Source organism: Triturus cristatus, chromosome 3_1 (genome assembly GCF_964204655.1).
Source record: "Triturus cristatus chromosome 3_1, aTriCri1.1, whole genome shotgun sequence".
NCBI classification, from domain to species: domain Eukaryota; kingdom Metazoa; phylum Chordata; class Amphibia; order Caudata; family Salamandridae; genus Triturus; species Triturus cristatus.
This window is the reverse complement of record NC_140583.1, coordinates 467,598,086-467,617,253: the sequence shown is the minus strand read 5'-3', so window position 1 is coordinate 467,617,253 and position 19,168 is coordinate 467,598,086. Positions and strand designations below refer to the sequence as shown.

Genomic DNA, 19,168 nt, shown 5'->3' with positions numbered 1-19,168 from the left:
CCCTACAAGCTGTGCCTGGGCCATATCAGCCCTTAAGAATTGAAGTGTCATCTGATTATATGAGGGTTGCTGTATACTTTTAATTATTTATTGGGGATACTGTATTTATTGAGTTTTTACCTATTTATTGCTGCACTATATTTATAGGTCCACAGGACTTGTTGGTGTACAATATTTATTGGTACAGTATTTATTGCCTCAAAGTATTTAATTGTCTGTATATATTGCACTTGTATTTATGCCCTGTTATTTATGATCACCCCTATTTATTTCATCAAACAGCCAATATTTATTTGACCTGCACTAATTGGAACTTGTATATTGTGATTGACCTATTTATTTTTCCAATCAGCAACTAAGAGAAAAAGATAAAGAAAGAATATTTTCATAATTTTTACGGTGTAGAGTCGTTTTTGGAACGGATGCACGCATGGTTATTGTATGGGTATATTGTATGCTTAGCACTGCGCCTGTTTCCTGACCACTCGAGCCAAGCTACCACAGTGTGTTCGGGGAGTCCACCACCACCCTGCGGAGTGGGAGTGGGCGTTTCCAACATAAATTGGTGTTCAGTGGTGGGATAGAGCTGTGCCTACATATACTCAACAATAACTGTGGGTAGTCCATAGGCCTACACCGGGAGTTTTCTCAAAGCGGCCTTCCTAATTGTGGGTTTTTGTTTTTTCCAAATTTACTCTGGTGGTGGGAGGAGGTATTACTAAAGGTACCCCCCTACATTGTTACTGCACAAAACCTGTCCTCTAACCTGAGTGGGCAAGATGGAGTTTGTACTAGAAAATCTAGAAACGTACACTGAGGCCCAACTCAGGGAGTTTTGCCAGCGGGAGGGGGTGTACTGTCCCCCGGGAGCAAAGAAGGGTGCACTCCAAACCAGCTTAAGGGCTTGGGGGGAGGCACGCCGAGAAAGCAAGGCTGAGGAGGAAGACAGGGATGGAGAGCCTGACCCCGAGGGGGCTGAGATGTACCAACCTGAGGTGGGGAACCTGTCAGCAGGGCCCAGGACACTTTCTAGGAAGGGCAGCACTGTCTCTAGTGGGGGCTTATCCAGCGTGGAGTTAGCAGATCGGAGAGAGAAAAGACAGCTCACATGGGATTTAGCAAAGCTGGAGAAGGAGAAGGAGGAACAGAGGTTGGCTCATGAGACGGAGAAAGAGAGGATGGCTCATGAGATAAGACTGAAAGAGATAGAGCTTCAGATCTTAAGAATTGGGGCACCAACTGTTCCTAATGGTGGCAGCAAAGACCAAGAAATCACCAGGGAATCCAAACCTTACCTGCCAAAGGACATAGTAGCTAGCTATGGGGCGGGTGACGACATCGCCAAGTGGCTAGCAGCCTATGAGGTCTCGTTGAGGGCCCATGGGGTTCCAGTGAAGTATTGGGGAGGAGGATTGTATAGGTACATGCCTCCAGCTGGTAGGGATGCTTTATTGGCCCTCGAAGAGGATGAGCAGACCCACTACCCCACCATGAAACTGGCGCTCATCAGAAAGTTTGGACTAACACCTGAAAAGTACAGACAGAAGTTCAGGGGTAGTCACAAACTGGGCACACAGAATTGGGTGGACTTCCTGGACTATGCAAAGAAGGCACTGGAAGGTTGGATTCAGGGCAGTGAAGTAAGGAACTACGAGGAGCTGTTTGACCTAGTACTGAAGGAACACCTACTCGAGAAATGTTTCCCTGAACTGCGGCAACACCTGGTGGATAGCAAGCTGACCAGCCCCCGGAAGCTTGCTGAGGAGGCGGACATTTGGGCTAGTACCCGGGTGTCCACAAGGGGGACTGGAGGGGATACTCAAAAGGCCGGACAGGGCGCCCCCCAGAAGAAAGAAGGAGGGGAAAAGAAAAAGGAGTTCTCCAAAGGCCCCCAAAATAACTTCCAAGGGAAGGGAACAGGATTCACCTCTAAGGCTAACCCACCCAGAAACCCTAATCCTGGCCAGAGTCAGCAGCCAAGGGTTGTCCATTGCTACGAGTGCGGTGGCGTTGGACACTATAAAGGAGATCCGAAGTGTCAGAAACGATCACCCCCTCCCACTGGAGGAAAGACCCCCGGAGTAGCTAGTGTAGTGCTCGGGGAGGAGATGCCCTTAACTAAGGGAAGGGAGTGGGCGGGTGTCACTTTAGTGTCCCTGGGAGAACGGGAGATGGTTCCTAAGATCCAGGTGCCCGCAAATACCGCAAAGTATGGGCAGTGGATCACCATCAACGGCCAAAGAGGGGAGGCTCTGAGAGACACAGGAGCCAGTATGACTATGGTGCGTAGCCAGCTGGTGTCTCCAGAGCAGGTAATTCCCGATGTACTCCACCCAGCCGCGATGGCTGACGGCAGAACAGGTCACTATCCAGTGGCCGAGGTTCCCTTTGAATGGGGGGGGGTTGCAGGTTCACTTCGAGTTGCCGTAAGCCCTGCCGTGCCAGTCGATTGTCTGCTGGGCAATGACATGGAGCACAACGCTTGGAAGGAGGTGGAATACCGGACTCACACCGAGATGCTGGGTACACCTGACTGGGCCTGTGTTAGCACAAGGTCCGAGACTACCCGAAGAGGGAGTTCATTCCGGCTGGAGCCTGGAACAAAGGCCCAGCCAGCTGCCAGTCAAGGGAAGAACCGAGGACAGGAGGAGCCTGCCTCGGCGTCTCCACCCCGTAGGACGGATAGGCCACCGGAGGTGGTGGGCCAGGAGTCTGCGGAGGGGGACGTTACCAACCTGGAGGACCTACCCATCCCGGCCGAGTGGCACGTGGAGGGAGGCCCGTCCAGGGAGGAATTCTGCCAGGGCCAGAGGGAGTGCCCTACCCTTGAGGGGCTGAGGCGACAGGCCGAAGCCCAGGCAGCAGGGAACGTTGAAGGGAACTACAGTGTTTACTGGGAGGATGGCCTCCTCTACAGTGAACCCAAGGCACCCCTACATGGATCGTCACGAGCCTGGGTAGTCCCTCAACGTTATCGAGCCTTCCTTTTAGAGTTGGCTCACGAGATACCATTGGCAGGACACCTGGGGCAAGACAAGACCTTCGCCCGTCTTGTCCCACACTTTTATTGGCCTCAGATGAAAGTGTCGTCCGATACCTACTGCCGGACATGTGTGTCTTGCCAAGCCAGTGGGAAAACAGGGGTGAAGCTGAAAGCTCCCCTGGAACCACTTCCTGTCGTTAGCACCCCCTTTGAAAGGGTGGGCATCGACATTGTGGGTCCATTAGATCCACCAACTACAGCTGGTCACAGGTTTATCCTGGTTCTGGTGGATCATGCCACACGGTACCCAGAGGCAATACCTCTGAGGACCATAACAGCACCTGTTGTGGCTAGGGCCCTGATGGGAATCTTTACCCGAGTGGGTTTTCCCAAGGAAGTTGTGTCCGACAGGGGGACCAACTTCATGTCAGCATATATGCGGGCAATGTGGAAGGAGTGTGGAGTGACCTACCGGTTCACGACTCCTTACCACCCCCAGACCAATGGTCTGGTGGAGAGGTTTAATAAAACCTTGAAAGGCATGATCAGAAGTCTGCCTGAAAGCCTGCGGAGGAAATGGGACGTCCTCCTACCCTGTTTACTTTTTTCATACAGGGAAGTGCCACAGAAGGGAGTGGGCTTCAGCCCCTTCGAGCTTCTGTATGGGCACCCTGTACGCGGACCTCTTAACCTGGTGAGAGACGGCTGGGAAAGAACTCCCAGAAAGCTCCCCCAGGATGTGGTGAGCTACATGCTGGCCTTCCGGAGCCAAATGGCTAAGTTGTGGAAGCAAGCTTCTGACAACTTGGAAGCCAGCCAAGCAGTGATGAAGGCGTGGTATGACCACAACGCTCACCCGGTGGAGTTGGAGCCTGGCCAGAAGGTGTGGGTGATCGAACCAGGAGAGCTTAGTGCCCTCCAGGATCGCTGGTCAGGACCCTTTGAGGTGTTGGAGAAGAAGGGTAAGGCTACCTACTTGGTGGACCTGAAGACCCCTCGTCAGCCCCTGCGGGTGCTGCATGCCAACCGCCTCAAACCCCACCACGAGAGGCCCGAAGTCATCTTGATGATGGTGACTGACGGAGGAGAGGACGTGGAAAGCGAGCCTCTCCCTGATCTGTTTGCGTCTCAGGAAAAGGATGGGTCGGTGGAGGGAGTGATTCTCTCCCCATCTCTAACTCCTGAACAGCAGGAGGACTGTCGCCAGGCCCTGGGGCAGTACTCTGCGTTGTTCTCCCTTGTCCCGGGTAGGACTCACCTGTGCGTCCATGATGTGGACACAGGAGACAGCCCACCTGTGAAGTCCAAGATCTACCGGATGTCAGACAAGGTGAAGGCCAGCATTCATAGTGAGGTCACTAAGATGCTGGAGCTAGGAGTGATTGAACCTTCTAGCAGCCCCTGGTCCAGTCCGGTGGTGTTAGTACCAAAAGCTGCACCACCGGGTGCCCAACCAGAACTGAGGTTCTGTGTGGACTACCGGGGACTGAATTCAGTGACAAAAACTGATGCTCATCCGATCCCTAGGGCGGATGAATTGATTGACCGGCTGGGAGCTGCCCAATATCTAAGTACCTTTGACCTTACTTCGGGGTACTGGCAGATCTCTTTGACTGATGGAGCAAGGGAAAGGTCAGCCTTCTCCACGCCCAATGGCCACTACCAGTTCTGTGTGATGCCCTTTGGGCTCAAGAACGCACCTGCCACGTTTCAGCGCCTGGTAAACCAGATCCTCACCGGAATGGAGAGTTTCTCTGCTGCTTATCTGGATGACATAGCCGTCTTCAGTAACAGCTGGGAGGATCACTTGCGTCACCTGCAAGCTGTTCTCCAGGCCCTGAGACAAGCTGGATTGACGATCAAGGCCAGCAAGTGCCAGATCGGGCAGGGGTCGGTAGTGTACCTTGGACACTTGGTGGGTAGGGGAGCGGTGCAACCCCTCCAGGCGAAGATCGAGGCCATCATGGCCTGGGAACCCCCCAAGACACAGACTGAGGTCCGAGCATTTTTGGGCCTCACGGGATATTACCGCCGCTTCGTGAAGGGGTACGGTACCATCGTAGCCCCCCTCACGGAGCTCACGTCCAAGAAACAACCTCGACGGGTAGTCTGGACGGAGGCTTGTCAGCAAGCCTTTGAGAGATTGAAGAAAGCCATGTGCGAGGCCCCGGTCTTAAGGGCCCCAGACTTTTCCAAGGAGTTCATTGTCCAGACAGATGCATCAGAACATGGCATTGGGGCAGTGCTATCGCAACTCAACGAAGAGGGTCTGGATCAACCCGTGGTCTTCCTATCCAGGAGACTACTTCCCAGGGAACAGAAGTGGAGTGCAATAGAGCGTGAAGCCTTTGCAGTGGTATGGGCTCTGAAGAAGTTGCGGCCATACCTGTTTGGCTCGCACTTCCTGGTTCAGACCGACCACAGACCCCTTCGTTGGCTGATGCAAATGAAGGGGGAGAATCCCAAGTTGTTGAGGTGGTCTATTTCCCTCCAGGGGATGGACTTTCAGGTGGAACATCGGCCTGGAGTGGACCACGCCAATGCAGACGGTCTCTCAAGGTATTTCCGCCTTAGTGATGAGAACTCCCAAGGGGTTGGGTAGCTCTCCCCACTTTCAGCTGGGGGGGACGCGTGTTAGACCTGTCAGCCCTTTGGGTGGTCCCTCCTCATCATTATTTATTTTGTCCCACTTTTGCCTCAAACCCTGTTTGAATTTTTCCTTTTTGGGAACCACCAGACTTTTTCGTGTTGCTACAGATTCAGGGAGCCATTTTAGCTACCCCTGAAACTTCTGTCTGAGGGCCTGGAGCACAAAATGGTGGCCACCTGTGACATCACCAGCATCCACTGGAACCTACCAGCACCTTCCAGAACATTCCAGGAGATTCCAGAACTCTGTGACAGTTGGAGACCGTTTAGAATGTTGGGAGGATAAGAGAGGCAGTTGGCAGTTGGAGCTGGCAGTTGGCACCTGACTGGTGAAGAGAGAGGAGCACAACAGTGAAGGAGGAAGGAGTGAAGCAGCAGGGGTGGAAACTTGTGCCTGGAGTGGGGTCCATAAACCCACCCTTGATACTTGTCCCTACTGATGGATCCCAGCCTATAGCCCTGTGTGGGAAGAAGACAGAAGAAACTTATCCTAAGGACCTGGACAGCAGGAACAGGCCTTAGAACCAAGAAAACAGCAAGATTCTGACCTGAGAACTGGTTTCCCTGGAGTCCGGCGTCGAGTAGCCTGAAGACCTGGAGCCCGAGGTGGAGAAGCGGCGCTGACTGAAGTAGCAGACGTCGTACCCGGAGCCGCCTGAGGTCGTGAGAGGGCGCCGACGGAGGTCGTGAGGAATTCCAGAGGTCGAGGAGGAAGTGAACCGAGGTCGAGCGAGCGGCGTCATCGGAGGAGTGAAGTCCGCCCTCCGGAGTCGTCGGAGACCGAGGTAGAGGAGCACCGGAGGTCGGGAGTGAGGATCGCACTCCGGAGTCGCCCGGAACCTGTGTGGAGGAGCACCGGAGGTCGGGGGTGAGGATCGCACCCCGGAGTCGCCGGAAGTCGACATCGAGGCCAGGCCGGCTGACGTCATCGGAGCCGAGAGCGCCATCGGACCGGAGCCGCCCGAAGTCGACATCGTGAAGAGATTGCCCGACGCCGTCGAATCGGAGGTCGAGATCGAACCGAGGCCACCGACATCGGACCGGAACCGCCTACCGGCGTCGTCAAAGAACTGACATTGTGCCGAGGCCGCCGAGACCGAACCGGAGCCGCCTTACGGCGTCGACACGACTTCAGCGGCGTCGGAACATCAGAAAAAGGGCAGTAAGTGGAGTAGAGGGCGCCTAAGGCCCTGTGGAGACCTGAGAGACTGCTCTAAGGGGCTAGGGAGGTGCTGAAACCAACCTGACTGTGCAAGGGGTGAACTGGGACTAACCTAGAGAGGTTGTGTGGAGAGAGAAAGCCAGGGCACTGGTATTCCCCCCTTTGATCTACCTCAGTTTAGGCCTCAGCCTTGTCCCAGCCAGGGAGTAGCCCCCCTCAAGCCTTCCACAACCCTACAAGCTGTGCCTGGGCCATATCAGCCCTTAAGAATTGAAGTGTCATCTGATTATATGAGGGTTGCTGTATACTTTTAATTATTTATTGGGGATACTGTATTTATTGAGTTTTTACCTATTTATTGCTGCACTATATTTATAGGTCCACAGGACTTGTTGGTGTACAATATTTATTGGTACAGTATTTATTGCCTCAAAGTATTTAATTGTCTGTATATATTGCACTTGTATTTATGCCCTGTTATTTATGATCACCCCTATTTATTTCATCAAACAGCCAATATTTATTTGACCTGCACTAATTGAAACTTGTATATGGTGATTGACCTATTTATTCTTTTCCAATCAGCAACTAAGAGAAAAAGATAAAGAGGAATATTTTCATAATTTTTACGGTGTAGAGTCGTTTTTGGAACGGATGCACGCATGGTTATTGTATGGGTATATTGTATGCTTAGCACTGCGCCTGGTTCCTGACCACTCGAGCCAAGCTACCACAGTGTGTCCGGAAGACCACCACCACCCCTTCTAGTGTGGGAGTGGTTTTCCAACATAAATTGGTGTTCAGTGGTGGGATCGAGCTGTGCCTACATATACTCAACAATAACTGTGGGTAGTCCATAGGCCTACACCGGGAGTTTTCTCAAAGCGGCCTTCCTAATTGCGGGTTTTTGTTTTTTTCAAATTTACTCTGGTGGTGGGAGGAGGTATTATTAAAGGTACCCCCCTACATTGTTACTGCACAAAACCTGTCCTCTAACCTGAGTGGGCAAGATGGAGTTTGTACTGGAAGATTTAGAAACGTACACTGTGGCCCAACTCAGGGAGTTTTGCCAGCGGGAGGGGGTGTACTGTCCCCCAGGAGCAAAGAAGGGTGCACTCCAAACCAGCTTAAGGGCTTGGGGGGAGGCACGCCGAGAAAGCAAGGCTGAGGAGGAAGACAGGGATGGAGAGCCTGACCCCGAGGGGGCTGAGATGTACCAACCTGAGGTGGGGAACCTGTCAGCAGGGCCCAGGACACTTTCTAGGAAGGGCAGCACTGTCTCTAGTGGGGGCTTATCCGAAGTGGAGTTAGCAGATCGGAGGGAGAAAAGACAGCTCACATGGGACTTAGCAAAGCTGGAGAAGGAGAAGGAGGAACAGAGGTTGGCTCATGAGACGGAGAAAGAGAGGATGGCTCATGAGATAAGACTGAAAGAGATAGAGCTTCAGATCTTAAGAATTGGGGCACCAACTGTTCCTAATGGTGGCAGCAAAGACCAAGAAATCACCAGGGAATCCAAACCTTACCTGCCAAAGGACATAGTAGCTAGCTATGGGGCGGGTGACGACATCGCCAAGTGGCTAGCAGCCTATGAGGTCTCGTTGAGGGCCCATGGGGTTCCAGTGAAGTATTGGGGAGGAGGATTGTATAGGTACATGCCTCCAGCTGGTAGGGATGCTTTATTGGCCCTCGAAGAGGATGAGCAGACCCACTACCCCACCATGAAACTGGCGCTCATCAGAAAGTTTGGACTAACACCTGAAAAGTACAGACAGAAGTTCAGGGGTAGTCACAAACTGGGCACACAGAATTGGGTGGACTTCCTGGACTATGCAAAGAAGGCACTGGAAGGTTGGATTCAGGGCAGTGAAGTAAGGAACTACGAGGAGCTGTTTGACCTAGTACTGAAGGAACACCTACTCGAGAAATGTTTCCCTGAACTGCGGCAACACCTGGTGGATAGCAAGCTGACCAGCCCCCGGAAGCTTGCTGAGGAGGCGGACATTTGGGCTAGTACCCGGGTGTCCACAAGGGGGACTGGAGGGGATACTCAAAAGGCCGGACAGGGCGCCCCCCAGAAGAAAGAAGGAGGGGAAAAGAAAAAGGAGTTCTCCAAAGGCCCCCAAAATAACTTCCAAGGGAAGGGAACAGGATTCACCTCTAAGGCTAACCCACCCAGAAACCCTAATCCTGGCCAGAGTCAGCAGCCAAGGGTTGTCCATTGCTACGAGTGCGGTGGCGTTGGACACTATAAAGGAGATCCGAAGTGTCAGAAACGATCACCCCCTCCCACTGGAGGAAAGACCCCCGGAGTAGCTAGTGTAGTGCTCGGGGAGGAGATGCCCTTAACTAAGGGAAGGGAGTGGGCGGGTGTCACTTTAGTGTCCCTGGGAGAACGGGAGATGGTTCCTAAGATCCAGGTGCCCGCAAATACCGCAAAGTATGGGCAGTGGATCACCATCAACGGCCAAAGAGGGGAGGCTCTGAGAGACACAGGAGCCAGTATGACTATGGTGCGTAGCCAGCTGGTGTCTCCAGAGCAGGTAATTCCCGATGTACTCCACCCAGCCGCGATGGCTGACGGCAGAACAGGTCACTATCCAGTGGCCGAGGTTCCCTTTGAATGGGGGGGGGTTGCAGGTTCACTTCGAGTTGCCGTAAGCCCTGCCGTGCCAGTCGATTGTCTGCTGGGCAATGACATGGAGCACAACGCTTGGAAGGAGGTGGAATACCGGACTCACACCGAGATGCCGGGTACACCTGACTGGGCCTGTGTTAGCACAAGGTCCGAGACTACACGAAGAGGGAGTTCATTCCGGCTGGAGCCTGGAACAAAGGCCCAGCCAGCTGCCAGTCAAGGGAAGAACCGAGGACAGGAGGAGCCTGCCTCGGCGTCTCCACCCCGTAGGACGGATAGGCCACCGGAGGTGGTGGGCCAGGAGTCTGCGGAGGGGGACGTTACCAACCTGGAGGACCTACCCATCCCGGCCGAGTGGCACGTGGAGGGAGGCCCGTCCAGGGAGGAATTCTGCCAGGGCCAGAGGGAGTGCCCTACCCTTGAGGGGCTGAGGCGACAGGCCGAAGCCCAGGCAGCAGGGAACGTTGAAGGGAACTACAGTGTTTACTGGGAGGATGGCCTCCTCTACAGTGAACCCAAGGCACCCCTACATGGATCGTCACGAGCCTGGGTAGTCCCTCAACGTTATCGAGCCTTCCTTTTAGAGTTGGCTCACGAGATACCATTGGCAGGACACCTGGGGCAAGACAAGACCTTCGCCCGTCTTGTCCCACACTTTTATTGGCCTCAGATGAAAGTGTCGTCCGATACCTACTGCCGGACATGTGTGTCTTGCCAAGCCAGTGGGAAAACAGGGGTGAAGCTGAAAACTCCCCTGGAACCACTTCCTGTCGTTAGCACCCCCTTTGAAAGGGTGGGCATCGACATTGTGGGTCCATTAGATCCACCAACTACAGCTGGTCACAGGTTTATCCTGGTTCTGGTGGATCATGCCACACGGTACCCAGAGGCAATACCTCTGAGGACCATAACAGCACCTGTTGTGGCTAGGGCCCTGATGGGAATCTTTACCCGAGTGGGTTTTCCCAAGGAAGTTGTGTCCGACAGGGGGACCAACTTCATGTCAGCATATATGCGGGCAATGTGGAAGGAGTGTGGAGTGACCTACCGGTTCACGACTCCTTACCACCCCCAGACCAATGGTCTGGTGGAGAGGTTTAATAAAACCTTGAAAGGCATGATCAGAAGTCTGCCTGAAAGCCTGCGGAGGAAATGGGACGTCCTCCTACCCTGTTTACTTTTTTCATACAGGGAAGTGCCACAGAAGGGAGTGGGCTTCAGCCCCTTCGAGCTTCTGTATGGGCACCCTGTACGCGGACCTCTTAACCTGGTGAGAGACGGCTGGGAAAGAACTCCCAGAAAGCTCCCCCAGGATGTCGTGAGCTACATGCTGGCCTTCCGGAGCCAAATGGCTAAGTTGTGGAAGCAAGCTTCTGACAACTTGGAAGCCAGCCAAGCAGTGATGAAGGCGTGGTATGACCACAACGCTCACCCGGTGGAATTGGAGCCTGGCCAGAAGGTGTGGGTGATCGAACCAGGAGAGCTTAGTGCCCTCCAGGATCGCTGGTCAGGACCCTTTGAGGTGTTGGAGAAGAAGGGTAAGGCTACCTACTTGGTGGACCTGAAGACCCCTCGTCAGCCCCTGCGGGTGCTGCATGCCAACCGCCTCAAACCCCACCACGAGAGGCCCGAAGTCATCTTGATGATGGTGACTGACGGAGGAGAGGACGTGGAAAGCGAGCCTCTCCCTGATCTGTTTGCGTCTCAAGAAAAGGATGGGTCGGTGGAGGGAGTGATTCTCTCCCCATCTCTAACTCCTGAACAGCAGGAGGACTGTCGCCAGGTCCTGGGGCAGTACTCTTCGTTGTTCTCCCTTGTCCCGGGTAGGACTCACCTGTGCGTCCATGACGTGGACACAGGAGACAGCCCACCTGTGAAGTCCAAGATCTACCGGATGTCAGACAAGGTGAAGGCCAGCATTCATAGTGAGGTCACTAAGATGCTGGAGCTAGGAGTGATTGAACCTTCTAGCAGCCCCTGGTCCAGTCCGGTGGTGTTAGTACCAAAAGCTGCACCACCGGGTGCCCAACCAGAACTGAGGTTCTGTGTGGACTACCGGGGACTGAATTCAGTGACAAAAACTGATGCTCATCCGATCCCTAGGGCGGATGAATTGATTGACCGGCTGGGAGCTGCCCAATATCTAAGTACCTTTGACCTTACTTCGGGGTACTGGCAGATCTCTTTGACTGATGGAGCAAGGGAAAGGTCAGCCTTCTCCACGCCCAATGGCCACTACCAGTTCTGTGTGATGCCCTTTGGGCTCAAGAACGCACCTGCCACGTTTCAGCGCCTGGTAAACCAGATCCTCACCGGAATGGAGAGTTTCTCTGCTGCTTATCTGGATGACATAGCCGTCTTCAGTAACAGCTGGGAGGATCACTTGTGTCACCTGCAAGCTGTTCTCCAGGCCCTGAGACAAGCTGGATTGACGATCAAGGCCAGCAAGTGCCAGATCGGGCAGGGGTCGGTAGTGTACCTTGGACACTTGGTGGGTAGGGGAGCGGTGCAACCCCTCCAGGCGAAGATCGAGGCCATCATGGCCTGGGAACCCCCCAAGACACAGACTGAGGTCCGAGCATTTTTGGGCCTCACGGGATATTACCGCCGCTTCGTGAAGGGGTACGGTACCATCGTAGCCCCCCTCACGGAGCTCACGTCCAAGAAACAACCTCGACGGGTAGTCTGGACGGAGGCTTGTCAGCAAGCCTTTGAGAGATTGAAGAAAGCCATGTGCGAGGCCCCGGTCTTAAGGGCCCCAGACTTTTCCAAGAAGTTCATTGTCCAGACAGATGCATCAGAACATGGCATTGGGGCAGTGTTATCGCAACTCAACGAAGAGGGTCTGGATCAACCCGTGGTCTTCCTATCCCGGAGACTACTTCCCAGGGAACAGAAGTGGAGTGCAATAGAGCGTGAAGCCTTTGCAGTGGTATGGGCTCTGAAGAAGCTGCGGCCATACCTGTTTGGCTCGCACTTCCTTGTTCAGACCGACCACAGACCCCTTCGTTGGCTGATGCAAATGAAGGGGGAGAATCCCAAGTTGTTGAGGTGGTCTATTTCCCTACAGGGGATGGACTTTCAGGTGGAACATCGGCCTGGAGTGGACCACGCCAATGCAGACGGTCTCTCAAGGTATTTCCGCCTTAGTGATGAGAACTCCCAAGGGGTTGGGTAGCTCTCCCCACTTTCAGCTGGGGGGGACGCGTGTTAGACCTGTCAGCCCTTTGGGTGGTCCCTCCTCATCATTATTTATTTTGTCCCACTTTTGCCTCAAACCCTGTTTGAATTTTTCCTTTTTGGGAACCACCAGACTTTTTCGTGTTGCTACAGATTCAGGGAGCCATTTTAGCTACCCCTGAAACTTCTGTCTGAGGGCCTGGAGCACAAAATGGTGGCCACCTGTGACATCACCAGCATCCACTGGAACCTACCAGCACCTTCCAGAACATTCCAGGAGATTCCAGAACTCTGTGACAGTTGGAGACCGTTTAGAATGTTGGGAGGATAAGAGAGGCAGTTGGCAGTTGGAGCTGGCAGTTGGCACCTGACTGGTGAAGAGAGAGGAGCACAACAGTGAAGGAGGAAGGAGTGAAGCAGCAGGGGTGGAAACTTGTGCCTGGAGTGGGGTCCATAAACCCACCCTTGATACTTGTCCCTACTGATGGATCCCAGCCTATAGCCCTGTGTGGGAAGAAGACAGAAGAAACTTATCCTAAGGACCTGGACAGCAGGAACAGGCCTTAGAACCAAGAAAACAGCAAGATTCTGACCTGAGAACTGGTTTCCCTGGAGTCCGGCGTCGAGTAGCCTGAAGACCTGGAGCCCGAGGTGGAGAAGCGGCGCTGACTGAAGTAGCAGACGTCGTACCCGGAGCCGCCTGAGGTCGTGAGAGGGCGCCGACGGAGGTCGTGAGGAATTCCAGAGGTCGAGGAGGAAGTGAACCGAGGTCGAGCGAGCGGCGTCATCGGAGGAGTGAAGTCCGCCCTCCGGAGTCGTCGGAGACCGAGGTAGAGGAGCACCGGAGGTCGGGAGTGAGGATCGCACTCCGGAGTCGCCCGGAACCTGTGTGGAGGAGCACCGGAGGTCGGGGGTGAGGATCGCACCCCGGAGTCGCCGGAAGTCGACATCGAGGCCAGGCCGGCTGACGTCATCGGAGCCGAGAGCGCCATCGGACCGGAGCCGCCCGAAGTCGACATCGTGAAGAGATTGCCCGACGCCGTCGAATCGGAGGTCGAGATCGAACCGAGGCCACCGACATCGGACCGGAACCGCCTACCGGCGTCGTCAAAGAACTGACATTGTGCCGAGGCCGCCGAGACCGAACCGGAGCCGCCTCACGGCGTCGACACGACTTCAGCGGCGTCGGAACATCAGAAAAAGGGCAGTAAGTGGAGTAGAGGGCGCCTAAGGCCCTGTGGAGACCTGAGAGACTGCTCTAAGGGGCTAGGGAGGTGCTGAAACCAACCTGACTGTGCAAGGGGTGAACTGGGACTAACCTAGAGAGGTTGTGTGGAGAGAGAAAGCCAGGGCACTGGTATTCCCCCCTTTGATCTACCTCAGTTTAGGCCTCAGCCTTGTCCCAGCCAGGGAGTAGCCCCCCTCAAGCCTTCCACAACCCTACAAGCTGTGCCTGGGCCATATCAGCCCTTAAGAATTGAAGTGTCATCTGATTATATGAGGGTTGCTGTATACTTTTAATTATTTATTGGGGATACTGTATTTATTGAGTTTTTACCTATTTATTGCTGCACTATATTTATAGGTCCACAGGACTTGTTGGTGTACAATATTTATTGGTACAGTATTTATTGCCTCAAAGTATTTAATTGTCTGTATATATTGCACTTGTATTTATGCCCTGTTATTTATGATCACCCCTATTTATTTCATCAAACAGCCAATATTTATTTGACCTGCACTAATTGAAACTTGTATATGGTGATTGACCTATTTATTCTTTTCCAATCAGCAACTAAGAGAAAAAGATAAAGAGGAATATTTTCATAATTTTTACGGTGTAGAGTCGTTTTTGGAACGGATGCACGCATGGTTATTGTATGGGTATATTGTATGCTTAGCACTGCGCCTGGTTCCTGACCACTCGAGCCAAGCTACCACAGTGTGTCCGGAAGACCACCACCACCCCTTCTAGTGTGGGAGTGGTTTTCCAACACACCCCCTTTGGTTAGACCCCCCGGTATTTTCATCCCACTTAAAGCCCTGGAAACAACACCATGTCAAAGTCACCTCAGGGCCTGGCACAGTGCATCATGCATGACCCATGAATTTCATGTTTTCAGATTTCCTGTGCCGGGGCATAGGGAACCCTACCCCCACCCATTGCCTTAGGAACTACAGCAAGGGTGAAATTCTTGATGGGCCTCTTCTGCCTGCAATTCTGCAGACAAAGGCTCAGCTTATTATTAATATGAAAAGGTGGGCGAGTGAGTAAATGAAGGGATGGGTGGATGGCTGGATAGATTAGTGAAAGGGTGAATGGATGGATAATGAGAGAAAGGATGTATGGATCAGTGAGTTGAAGGATGGATGAGAGAAACAGTAAAAAGATGTATGTATGGGTGGAAGGGTAGATCGATGGGTAAAAGAGTGGATGGAAGAGTGAAAGGATGGATGGATGAGTGAACGGGTGGGTGATGGGTGAGTTAATGGGTGGATGGATGAGTGAAATGATGGATGGATTGATAAATTGATAAGTAAAAGGGTGAATGGCTGGACAGATGAGTGAGTGGGTGGATGTAAGGATGGATGAGGGAGTGAAAGGGTGGATGGATGACTGTTAGGGTCAATGGAAGGATTCATGCGTGGATGAGTAGATGGATGGGTAGAAGGAAGGATGGCGAAGTGAAAGGGTCGATGGAGAAAGAAAGGGAGGATGGATTGATGACTGAAAGGGTGAATGGGTGGAAGGATGAGTGACTGGGTGGATGGATGAGTGAGTGAACTGATGGCTGGATGGGTGAAAAGATAAAAGGCTGGATGGACGAGTGAATGGATGGGTGGAAGAGTGGATGGATGAGTGTACTGATGAATAGGGTGAAAGGACGGATGGATGGATAATGGATGGATGGATGAGTGAAAGGGTGGATGGAGGGATGAATGAGTGAAATGATGGATAGAAGGATACATGATGGATAGGTTTGCAAATGATTAGATATGTTTGGATATGGATGGGCTTAATTATATTCTATTGCGAGACCTCCTCTGATGTGTCTGTAAAACGTACCTTTTGTCCCAAAGTTTTGTCCTGAATTTTTACCTCCTGTCCTGAATTTTTGTCGTGAATTTTGACCCTTTGTCCTGAATTTTTACACTCACCGTCCTTAATTTGCACCCATGTCAGTTGGTCACCCTACGCACAGCCCAACTCGTAATCTGGGCCCCTTGTGCTTTGCCTTATCCATAATGCCAGGTACAGCCCATTGTTGAGGGCTGAGCAAAAGTCAGTCTGACAGACACTCTTCATGTTTGCCAGGTGCTACACATGCGCTAAATGTGCAGGCGCTTGGTGCATGAGCTGAACTTTGCCAAGCTGAAGATTTCACAGCCCGGAAGGTGTGACCTCCTCAGCCGTGCAAAGCATTGCAAGGTCCTCCCCCTCAGGCATCACCAATAGACCCGGACCTGGGCGCTTCAGTTTTAAGCCGTAAAGTGTCCATGGCCGACTGTCTATTAGGAACGCCTCGTCACAGAGTGGGGTGGATTCAGTAAGTCTCAATAACCCTTTCCCATTCGGTGACAAGTAAGGGAAGGTCGTCCTCTCATTGGCTGATGCTTGAGAAGGCCAGCCAATGAGTGGAGGTAGCGCAGTCTTTCTGCAGTCTATTCCCCGAAGCATCCAGGCACCACGAAGCTTCCCTCCTGCCACCCGATGTCACTGCCGTGGCCCAGTATGTTTTATTTTTTTTATGTTGGGTGTGTGTGTATATATGTGTGTATTTGTGTGTCTGTGCTGTGAATGGATGTGCACATGCATGTGTGCTTGTGAATTATGGGTGTATGAGCTTGTGAGTGGAGAGGTGTGAATGAATGTGCATGTGAATACGTGAGTATGTGTGTATGCGCGCACGTGTGAACAATCCTCCTGCTCAGGAACATTACCAGCCGCCACTGCCTAATGCCCTTCCCATGATGTTCTTTCATATTTTTGATGCCTTCTGTTGGTTTTATGCTCTATTCTCAATGTCCTTGCTTTGATGCCCTCCACTATCTGTGATGTACTTCCATTATGTTGTGTCCTTAGGCCTGAAGCGATTCCCTGCTCTCCCTGATACTCTATTCTCTGGTCCACCAGAACTATGGGGCAACAGAATACAAACTTTTGCAGCAGTGTAGACTAAAATATACAGCAAGAGAAGGCAAATTACGGGGGGAAATGTGGCACATTCTGGGGCAATATTATTTCACTATGTTGCCATTTTAACAAACATTCATTTTATGTCTGCAAAGGATTCACTCTAAAATACAGCAATCAACAATTAATACCACTGTGCTTGACTAATGCTTTTATAAAATAATTTTTAAATCTGTTTGACTTAGAAACACATTTTTTGTTGAAAACTGCAAACTTGGCAAGTATGATAAATCCAGAGGTATACAGAAAATGCAGCTGCTGCACGAGAATCACCTTATGCCTACAGTGAACCAGGTACCCTATTACAGAAGCTTTTTCACTTATGCCTTATTCTAATATCCTGCCCTCTCCATTCTTGGTGACATATCATTTTTCTGATGCTTTTCCATTCGCACGTTGTCTTGCCATTGATACTTTCTCTTGGTGTTCTACCCTATACATGATACACTCCCCCCGTACTTTGCTCAACCCTATACACCTGCACACTTGTTACGTTTATGAAATCCGTGAGCCTGAAATCCGCACTACCTCATGTCTTATGTTGTTCTCCTCAAACCCTGCCTACACGAGATAGTACTATATCTTAATCTCTATAACCCATACCTCCCAGCTTGAGCCCTGATCAAGGCCCCATACCGGATTCCCTTGTCCTGTATCTTGGTCTAGCCCCGATGACCTATATCAAGGGGCAATGGAATTATACAATTGTGCGGCCGCAATGATTTTTGCATAATTATAGATTTGCCGCATTTGCCACATAATCCATCATCTGCTGCATAATCTGTAGATTTTACCAAATAACAAAAAAAATTGTTTCTAGCTCAATCAGTTCAAAAGTTACTAAAAACGCAGCGGCACGGGTTGCCGTGCAGTAGAAGGTCTTTTGCCTGGTCACCTTTCTATTGTTTATTGATATATTTGGGTATTCGACTGGTATTAATGAGGTGCCCCCAATGCCCATATAGTGTCAACAAGTGTAAAATGTACAAAATAACGAAGTAAAACTATTTAAAAATGTGCAGCATTACACAGCACAATTTGCCTTTTCTAGCCGTATAATTTACTCATCCCTGCCACAAAATTTGCCCTTTCCTGCCGCATAATTCCAGTGGCCCTGCCTATACCTGATGCTCAGAGAATGATGCCACTCTTCTGGTGTCAGGCACAAACCAATGCTGTCTCTCTTCTGGTGTCAGGCCCCATCCCTGTTTTCCTATCACAGATGTTCTATTCCTGAGATTCTTTCACTGGTCTCCTATTCGGTACCTTATGCTCTGCCTTAGACTCATAAAAATAGAAAGAAGTTACAACCTAATTTCTAAACCCGCATACATGTCAGCTTCTCCTCCCATCCAGTCTACAAACAGCTGCTCTGCCTCCTCCCTACCCTTTACCGGGGGTAAACATAACCCTCATTTCTGAAATCCTTTTTCAGGAGTAGCAACGTCAAAAGGAAGGCATGGAAATCATGCTTGCCCCTGCCGGAGCAGAGTAGTGTTTCTCTGCAGCTACGACTGCGCCGCAGCACTTTGAGAGCAAATCGTTGCTGTACATACAGTTACAAATAGTCTCCAAAGTTTTGGAAACAGAGCAAAGGAATCGCGCCAATCTATTACGCATGCTATTAGCCGCCACTCACCTCCACAGACGCGCTGTCAGAGCGTCCTGCCGCTGCGTGGTCCAAAATTAGGAGAAATACAAGTATCTCGCCAGTTGTCTAAGAGAGAAACGACATCTTCAAAGTTCAAGGTGAATACGCAAGAAAGGAGTCATGAGGAGAAAGCTTGCCATTGCGAGCCCGAGGCAGGCTGGTCCGCCCTCGGGTCGGGTCTAGCGCTGTGCCGCCGCTACTGCTGCCGCTGTGCCCGGAGCGCCCTCCCTGCTGCACGAGTCAAGTGGCTCAGAGTGAGTGATAAAACGTCTGCAGCTGCAGGGCTCGCAGGAAGGGCCTGCAGATGTGAAGCCCGCGGTCGCCACCTCCTGTCAGAACGGGGAGATGCAACCTAATCTGTGCGCAAGGCACGATAATACGGACGGAGAATCGCAACACAGTTCAGCTGCGGCGTCAATATTTCCCAATATAGGTGAAGCGCCAAGGCTGTGAAATTAATCCTCTTTGTATAAGCATAAAATAGTTTGGAGGTTTACAAAGCCTGCTGCTGAGTATTTTGTGTGTATACCAAAGTTCACAGATGTTATGCATCTGTTGCAAACACCTACATTTAATCTGTCAAACATAAATTCGAATGTTAGCATGTTTTAACTCAATCTTTCATTATTTGTGGTTCACAGGACATGTACCATTTAGCCCATTTAGGGGCATATTTACAATAATTTTATCACCTAATTAGCAAGGCCAAG

General features: G+C 51.6%; 1 protein-coding gene across 2 annotated transcripts in view; it reads right to left on the bottom strand.

The window, feature by feature from the left end:
- ADAMTSL3 (ADAMTS like 3) overlaps nt 1–18,703 on the bottom strand; it is a 2,432,792-nt gene extending 2,414,089 nt beyond the window's left edge. For both annotated transcript variants that reach the window (XM_085644288.1, XM_085644289.1), the window contains exon 1: nt 18,447–18,703. The gene's annotated coding sequence lies outside the window, so the exon portion shown is untranslated. The remainder of the gene's footprint in view (nt 1–18,446) is intronic.
- Between the last annotated feature and the right edge of the window lie 465 nt (nt 18,704–19,168).